This window comes from Salvelinus fontinalis, chromosome 23 (assembly GCF_029448725.1).
Source record: "Salvelinus fontinalis isolate EN_2023a chromosome 23, ASM2944872v1, whole genome shotgun sequence".
Taxonomy (NCBI): Eukaryota; Metazoa; Chordata; class Actinopteri; order Salmoniformes; family Salmonidae; genus Salvelinus; species Salvelinus fontinalis.
In genome coordinates this window covers 7287234-7295075 of record NC_074687.1, presented here as the reverse complement: position 1 = coordinate 7295075, position 7842 = coordinate 7287234, and the positions used below count along the sequence as shown (strand labels likewise).

Genomic DNA, 7842 nt, shown 5'->3' with positions numbered 1-7842 from the left:
TCCTGTCTGGTTGGCGGCTCTGGCAGATCCTGTCTGGTTGGCGGCTCTGGCAGATCCTGTCTGGTTGGCGGCTCTGGCAGATCCTGTCTGGTTGGCGGCTCTGGCAGATCCTGTCTGGCTGACGGCTCTAGCGGCTCCTGTCTGGCTGACGGCTCTAGCGGCTCCTGTCTGGCTGACGGCTCTGTAGGCTCATGGCAGACGGGCGGCTTTGCAGGCTCATGGCAGACGGGCGGCTTTGCAGGCTCCTGGCAGACGGATGGCTCAGACGGCGCTGGGGAGACGGATGGCTCAGATGGCGCTGGGGAGACGGATGGCTCAGATGGCGCTGGGGAGACGGATGGCTCAGATGGCGCTGGGGAGACGGATGGCTCAGATGGCGCTGGGGAGACGGATGGCTCAGATGGCGCTGGGGAGACGGATGGCTCTGGCCGGATACGGTGCACTGTAGACCTGGTGCGTGGTGCCGGAACTGGAGGCACCGGGCTAAGGATAAGCACCTTCCTACTAGTGCGGGGAGCAGGGACAGGGCACACTGTATTCTCAAAGCCTACTCTACCCCTGATGCGTGGTACCGGCACTGGTGACGCCGGGCTGAGGACAAGCACATCAGGATTAGTAGGGGGAGAATATACAGTGTGTACAGGGCTCTGGAGACGCACTGGTAGCTTAGTGCGTGGGGCCGGAACTGGAGGCACCGGGCTAGATACACGCACTACAGGGAGAGTGCGTGGAGGAGGAACAGGGCTCAGGATACGCACTGGTAGCCTAGTGCGTAGTGTATACACTGTAGGTACTAGGCTGGGGCGGGGAGGTGGTGCCGGAAATACCGGACCGTGGAGGCGTACTGGCTCTCTTGAGCATTGAGCCTGCCCGACCTTACCTGGTTGAATGCTCCCGGTTGCCCGACCAGTGCGGGGAGGTGGAATAACCCGCACCGGCCTATGTAGGCGAACCGGAGAAACCATGCGTAAGGCCGGTGCCATGTATGCCGGCCCGAGGAGACGCACTGGAGACCAGACGCGTTGAGCCGGCCTCATGACACCTGGCTCAATACCCAATCTAGCCCTCCCAGTGCGGGGAGGTGGAATAACCCGCACTGGGCTATGCACTCGTACAGGAGACACCGTGCGCTCTACTGCGTAACACGGCGCCTGCCCGTACTCCCGCTCTCCACGGTAAGCCTGGGAAGTGGGCGCAGGTCTCCTACCTGCCCTTGGCCCACTATCTCCTAGCCCCCCCCCAAGAAATTTTTGGGAATTACTTACGGGCTTTTTCGGCTTCCGTGCCAGACGCGTTCCCTCATAGCTCCGGTTCCTCTCCCAGGTAGCCTCTGCTCTCCTCAATGCCTCCACCTGTTCCCATGGGAGGCGATCCCTCCCAGCCAGGATCTCCTCCCAAGTGTAGCAACCCTTTCCATCCAAAACATCGTCCCATGTCCATTGCTCCTTTCTCTCCTGTCCCTTACTCCGTTTCGTTTTCCCTTGCCGCTTGGTCTTAGCGTGTAGGTGGGTGATTCTGTCACGGGTGTCGCTTTCCTCATCCTCAGATGAGGTGAGGAGAGAGGGATCTGAAGACCAAAACGCAGGCTTTGGGAAATAAGCCATCTTTATTAAACAACGATAAAGGTGGCAACACGAAACGAAACAAACACTTGAAAAACTACAAAATAACAAAACGACGTTGAACGAAACCTGAACATAAACTTACATAACTAAACATAAACTTACGTACAGGAAACGGACGACATCGAAACGAAACGAAACAAACAAACGCTACAGTCCCATGTGGTACGAACATACATACAGACATAGGAGACAATCACCCACAAACAAACAGTGAGAATGCCCTACCTAAATATGACTCTTAATTAGAGGCAAACGCAAACCACCTGCCTCTAATCAAGAGCCATACCAGGCAAACCGAAACCAACATAGAAACAGATAACATAGAATGCCCACCCAACCTCACGTCCTGACCAACTAACACACAAAAACTAACATAAATAGGTCAGGAACGTGACAGAAGTGTCTGGTTTTATGTGTTCATTTCGCTTACTTATGACGTATTTTGATAGAACCTCCTTTGATAGTTTAAGCAATAACCAAATGAATTAATCAGGAATAATGTATAATGTAAATCATGCAAATATAACTTGTCTGTGTAAGCAGTATATAAGAGAACTAACGGGACTGCCCCGGAGAGCTCCCGACCAACGTGTACTATGGTGCATTAAGTTTGTTGGAACTTCTCCAGTTAACTGACAATAAATAATGATTCGTTTAAGTTTGACTTTGAGTCCCTGGTGGTAATTTCCAAGACAATTTGGCATCAAGAACCGGATGATTGATTCTGCCTGCGGAGCTTTCCAGTGAGGGTCTGCGAGGAAAACTGGTGGCACATTTCATGAAGCATGAAGGAAATTTCCATCAGACCAAAAGACAACGAGGACCCACCCAGACCCTTACTGTGAGCTGCCCAAAAGGAGACACATCATCCGCGAACAATTGAGAGACAGAGCCCATTGAAAGGAGGCAGCGGAAGCTAAATCCTCAAATGGAAACGTTGAGTAGGTGAGGCCTTCTGCTGGGTAAGTGCAGGTGGCAGGGGACATGACTGAGGACATGACTGGGACACTGACTGTTTCACTCTCTACAGTAACATAATGCCACAGCTGTGTGTCTCTAGGAGCTTCTCTGGGGTGGTGTTAAGAGCAGAGCAGATTCACCCGCTTCAGGATATCTTCTTCCCCGTGAGGATTGGCCAGTAGCCCATCACTGGCAGCTCTAATGGGCTCTGTCCAGCGGTCGTGGAACAAGATGAAGACGCGACCTCATCTCTTGATGGGCCCAGTGGAGAAGCTGTCAAGGGCAGTGGTGGTGTGGCTGGCCGAGGTGTGCTCTAAAAGAGGCACAATATTATTTTAATGACAAAGCTTTTACTGTACACTAACCTGAATCAAATCAAATGTTCAAATATAATAGAATTAGTCACATGCGCCGAATACAACAGACCTTACAGTGAAATGCTTACTTATGAGCCCCTAACCGACAGTGCAAACTTCAAGTGTGTGTGTGTGTGTGTGTGTGTGTGTGTGTGTGTGTGTGTGTGTGTGTGTGTGTGTGCGTGCGTGCGTGCGTGCGTGCGTGTGATATCATTTCAATTACCTGTATCCAGCAGGTACTCTTCAGAGCAATCCTCTTTTGTTGTGGCAGTAGCTGTTGCCAAAGGGGAGCAGAACAAGACAGCCGGTTGGGAAGACCACTGTTAGAGCTGGGCCTGCGATGCTGCGGCCAGATCGGTCTCAGTAGAGAGGAGAGACAGAAGGTCATGCATGTCATTCCTCTCCTAAAATAGAGGCCCAATTACCTTAAATGAGAATGATCATGAAGCTAAACTATGTGAGTGAGCGGCGGAGCGATCATGTTGCTGTGCTGTTTCTTTTTTGTTCCATTCAGTCACTAAAAGCACAATACGATCTTTTCCTGACTGCTTAGAGTATTCGCCCTGACAACCCCTGGTGTGTGTGTTCATACGATACAGACGTTTAGCAACCTGACTGATTCCTTGTAGTAGGATATTCAGTGATTAGCTTTGGCATCAAGTACTATCAACAGTGTACAGTAAGTAGGATAGCAAACATTCCGATCTTAACTGATATAGGCTTAATCATGTGAAGTTTCACAACCTTTAGGGCTTAGTCATCACTCAAGTTTAATAACAGATGTAGGCCACATTGGAAGTGTGTACGCACCTCTCAACCTTTGTAATATGCATTCATTGACACAACCGTTGTTGACTAATGAATCCATCTGTTGTTCCACTTGAGTATAGACTAATAAGCCTGCTCATGTTCCAATTCAAAAACATTGACCCTTAGTGCTCTGTATATTGACTTTGATCTCAGGCCCTTCTCATGAACAATTATTCTTGTTTTTTATGAACAAGTCTTACCAATGAATATATTCTTTCTACAGCTTATCAGCGTACACCCAATATGTTCCCCCTGTTGATGATGCTATTATGCATTATGGTTGAACCAAAAGATTTCATGTAACACATGTTTTATTACAATTGTGTATGCTAATATTATGTACAATATTTAACTATGTTGCCATATGATAATAATAGCCTAATATATTCAACATGCTGTAAACTATTGTCTTTTAACTGTTTCACTCAATTCATTCTTATTAACCTAATAATTTTGTCACACCGCTCACTATTGTCATTGGTTGCACTAATTGCACTGTTTGTCTACATAACCTGGTTCAATCATTCATGACATTACCCTGAAGAAGGCACAGTGATGCCGAAACATTGGTGTTTTACCCAATAAATGACTGGGAGTTTATATATATATATTATAGCTTACAGTTTATTCACCGTTAGTCACCACCTCGACAGAAAAGTATTTTATCTGTGTGTGCGCCAGCTCATGCTTTTTACATTCCAATTAATGTCAGTCACTCTAAATCTAAATCTGAACTTGAGTGGAATTACATTTGACTCAATATGAAGTCATACCTTAACCAAACACTTTTCTCTGGTCCTTCCTGCTAGGGTCCGTCGGCTTCACATTCGAGAATGAAGGACCTATGGTAAAGGAATATTAACATTAAGTATGCATAACTTATAACGATAACCATAGAGTAAATTAAGTGGCCACATTAATGAATTAAATAAAATTTGAATGAGATATTTACCACCATTGTCTATCCGGCACCCACTGCAATGGTGGCAGCTTTTGGTTTACTGTGTGTTTATTAAAAGCAACACCGTTAGCAATAACAGATATGGAAATCATTCTCAATCTGTAAATGAATGAGACCAGGTGTCTCATCTGACTGAAAATTGCAGAGACTATCATTATCTATTTTCTTTTGAAAATCTTCCACTGAACCTTGCACCACACACTTCTATCTAGTGAGAATGCACAGAACATTGTAGCTTTAATTACCTGGTTGTCCCATTGAGGTCAACATCACTTGTTCATGGGAGACCTGCTGTTTATTTTATTCAACCTTTATTTAACTAGGCAAGTCAGTTAATAACGAATTATTATTTACAATGACGGTCAAACCCGGACGACGCTGGCCCAATTCTGCGCTGCCCTATGGGACTCCCAATCACGGCCGGTTGTGATACAGCTGGATTCGAACCAGGGTGTATGTAGTGAGGCGTCTAGCACTGAGATGCAGTGCCTTAGACCACTGCGCCACTCGAGAGCACCAAAGGCTGGAGTATTTTCACTATTTAAAGCAGGTAGATAGCTACAAAAAAAGCGACACCACCACAGCTGCATGTATGTGTGATCTCTCCATATGTTCATTTGTCAATTTCTAAGCCCAACTAGCAAGACAGAACAGTGTTCAGGCTATATTGTTGTCGTTCAGTAAAGGTGTAACGTTAGCTAGCTACTGCAATGTTACTGTACTTGCCTACTGTAACCTACAGCCTACAACCAAGCTAGATAGCTAGCTACAAAGAAACAATCCATTTCATCAAGTATTTTCAGCTAAATATATGTAGCTAGTGCGATTGCATACCAAACAACTTTAGAGGTGATTAGAAAGTTCTTAAAGCAAAAGTGACATACCTGTCTTTTTGGCGAGGGCTGCTCTGCTGGCGAACTGGATCAAGAGGCATCTTAAATTAACTCGCTTGCTAGCTTTGCAGCTAGCCATCTTGGACAAATATAAAATCAAATAATTGCAGTTGTGTTGTAAGTAGTAATTTCCAGATGGAGAAATGCCAGATCTGTCTGTAATAATTAACGTTAAATAACTGAGATCTGTGTCTACAGTGGTTGTTCGCTCCTTGCTCGAGGCTTACCCGTGCCCATAGAAGTCTGTTTAGCTAAACTTTCTGCTAAACTTTGGCATATGACACGGAATACAGAGTGGAATGTTAGCTAAACAGACTGGTACCCAGACTAACTGTAGCCTGTATCCCAACGCTGCCACCAATATGACATCATATCATATATCTAGGACACAGTTATGAAAATGCATGATATGTTATAGAAATTATTTTATTGAATGAGTTACACAGTATGGGGACTGGGAGGTGAGGGGAATAGTTTTGGTCTGTTTACTCATCATAAACTAGGGACTACAACCAGAGAACTCTCCAGCCAAATTGGTCTCCAAACTCTGTCTTATTCCACAATGAGTCCTGCTTATACTGTATTTATGAATGAGCATTTGGGAAGAATAATAACAAAACACATAAAATATGGTTGAGTATTGACATAATATGACAAGAGGATGCAATCATGTACAGGTGATATGGAAATACATCTCTGAATCTGACTCTCATTGACCAAGACCAAAGGGCAGGATGAGTCATGTTAGCCAATGAGAGCCTTCTACTTTCAAAAGGCTTTGATTGGGTCAAAACTAATTATATGAAAGATTGTTGGTTACAAGTAGCTTGTAAGGTCTGGTAGCTTAATTTCTTCCATCTAATTAATTTGATACTTGACTGATTGAGGGCTGGGAGAGGAGAGTCTTGGTTCTAGGGTTCTAGAGTTCAAGAGTTCACCATCAGAAGAAAGAGGGGAGCAGCAGGGAAGGGTTCATGTTCTAGATTTGGGACACCTGCCAGTTGGCAATATAAATTATAAAAAGTTGTTTGAAAGTACTGTAGATTTAAAACACACGGGAATCTTGAAATGCATAGTCATACATGCATCCCTCTCTGTCTTTGACCAAAATGGCAAATCTAGTACATCTAAATATATCTAGCTAATTGTCACAGGAAGACTATTGCATTAGGCCTATCTAGGGGGCAACAGGAAGCCTAGTGATTAAGAGTGTTAGATCAGTAACTGAAAGGTCAATGATGTTGATGAAGTCAGCCCGCACCTCTCTGATTCAGAGGGGTTGGGTCAATTGCGGAAGACACATTTTGGTTGAACGCATTCAGTTGTGCAACTGACTAGGTATCCCCTTTCCCTCTATGTTCTGTATGTACAGGAAGAGTAAGGCTATTCAGTTGGCATGGTCAAGTATATCAGTGTAATAATAAGAATATACATGTGCCTTTCTTTGGGTTCTAGCATATGATTAATAATCTTCAACATGCAAAATAATGTGAAAGACGTATTCGGAAACATACACAGAACTATTGCTGCACACTAAGTAGATTGAGTGGCCGAGTGAACAGATAAGTGTTTGACGACTCTCTTCCTCTTTTTAAGGATTCTTCTGCACAAAAACTACACGCCATGAATTTCCTCCATCAACAAGAGCAAGTGTGTGTGAGTGTGTGTGGAAACTCCTTCGGCTTGTGATAAAACACACAACCACTCTGCATAGACATGGCAAGCTTACCCCCCCCCCCCCCCCCCCATACTAAGAGTGTGTGTGTGTGTATGTGTGTGTGTGAATATGTGCCAGTGTGGACTCCAATGACATACACATACAGTGCATTCGGAAAGTATCCACAATTTGTTAGGTTACAGCCTTATTATAAAATGCATTAAATAGTTTTTGTTCCTCATCAATCTACACACAATACCCCATAATGACAAAGCAAAAACAGGTTTTTAGAAATTGTTGCTAATTTATTAAAAATATAAAACAGAAATATCACATTTACATAAGTATTCAGAACCTATACTCAGTACTTTGTTGAGGCACTTTTGGCAGCAATTGCAACCTCGAGTCTTCTTGGGTATGACCCTACAATCTTGGCACACCTGTATTTGGGGAGTTTCTCCCATTCTTCTCTGCAGATCCTCTCAAGCTCTGTAAGGTTGGATGTGGAGCGTTGCTGCACAGCTATTTTCAGCTCTCTCCAGAGATGTTAGAATGGGTTCAAGTCCGGGCTCTGGCTGGG

General features: G+C 44.8%; 1 long non-coding RNA gene across 2 annotated transcripts; it reads right to left on the bottom strand.

Annotated features, from left to right (window-relative positions):
* Nucleotides 1-1243: 1243 nt before the first annotated feature.
* LOC129820800 (uncharacterized) lies at nt 1244-5929 on the bottom strand. Of its 2 annotated transcripts, none has more exons than XR_008754242.1 (4): nt 5597-5929; nt 4704-4752; nt 3165-4593; nt 1244-2898 (listed from the first exon to the last, which is right to left on the bottom strand). It is a non-coding gene; the product is annotated as an uncharacterized LOC129820800 (long non-coding RNA). The 2 variants fall into 2 exon arrangements; XR_008754243.1 differs by having other exon boundaries at nt 4707-4752.
* Between the last annotated feature and the right edge of the window lie 1913 nt (nt 5930-7842).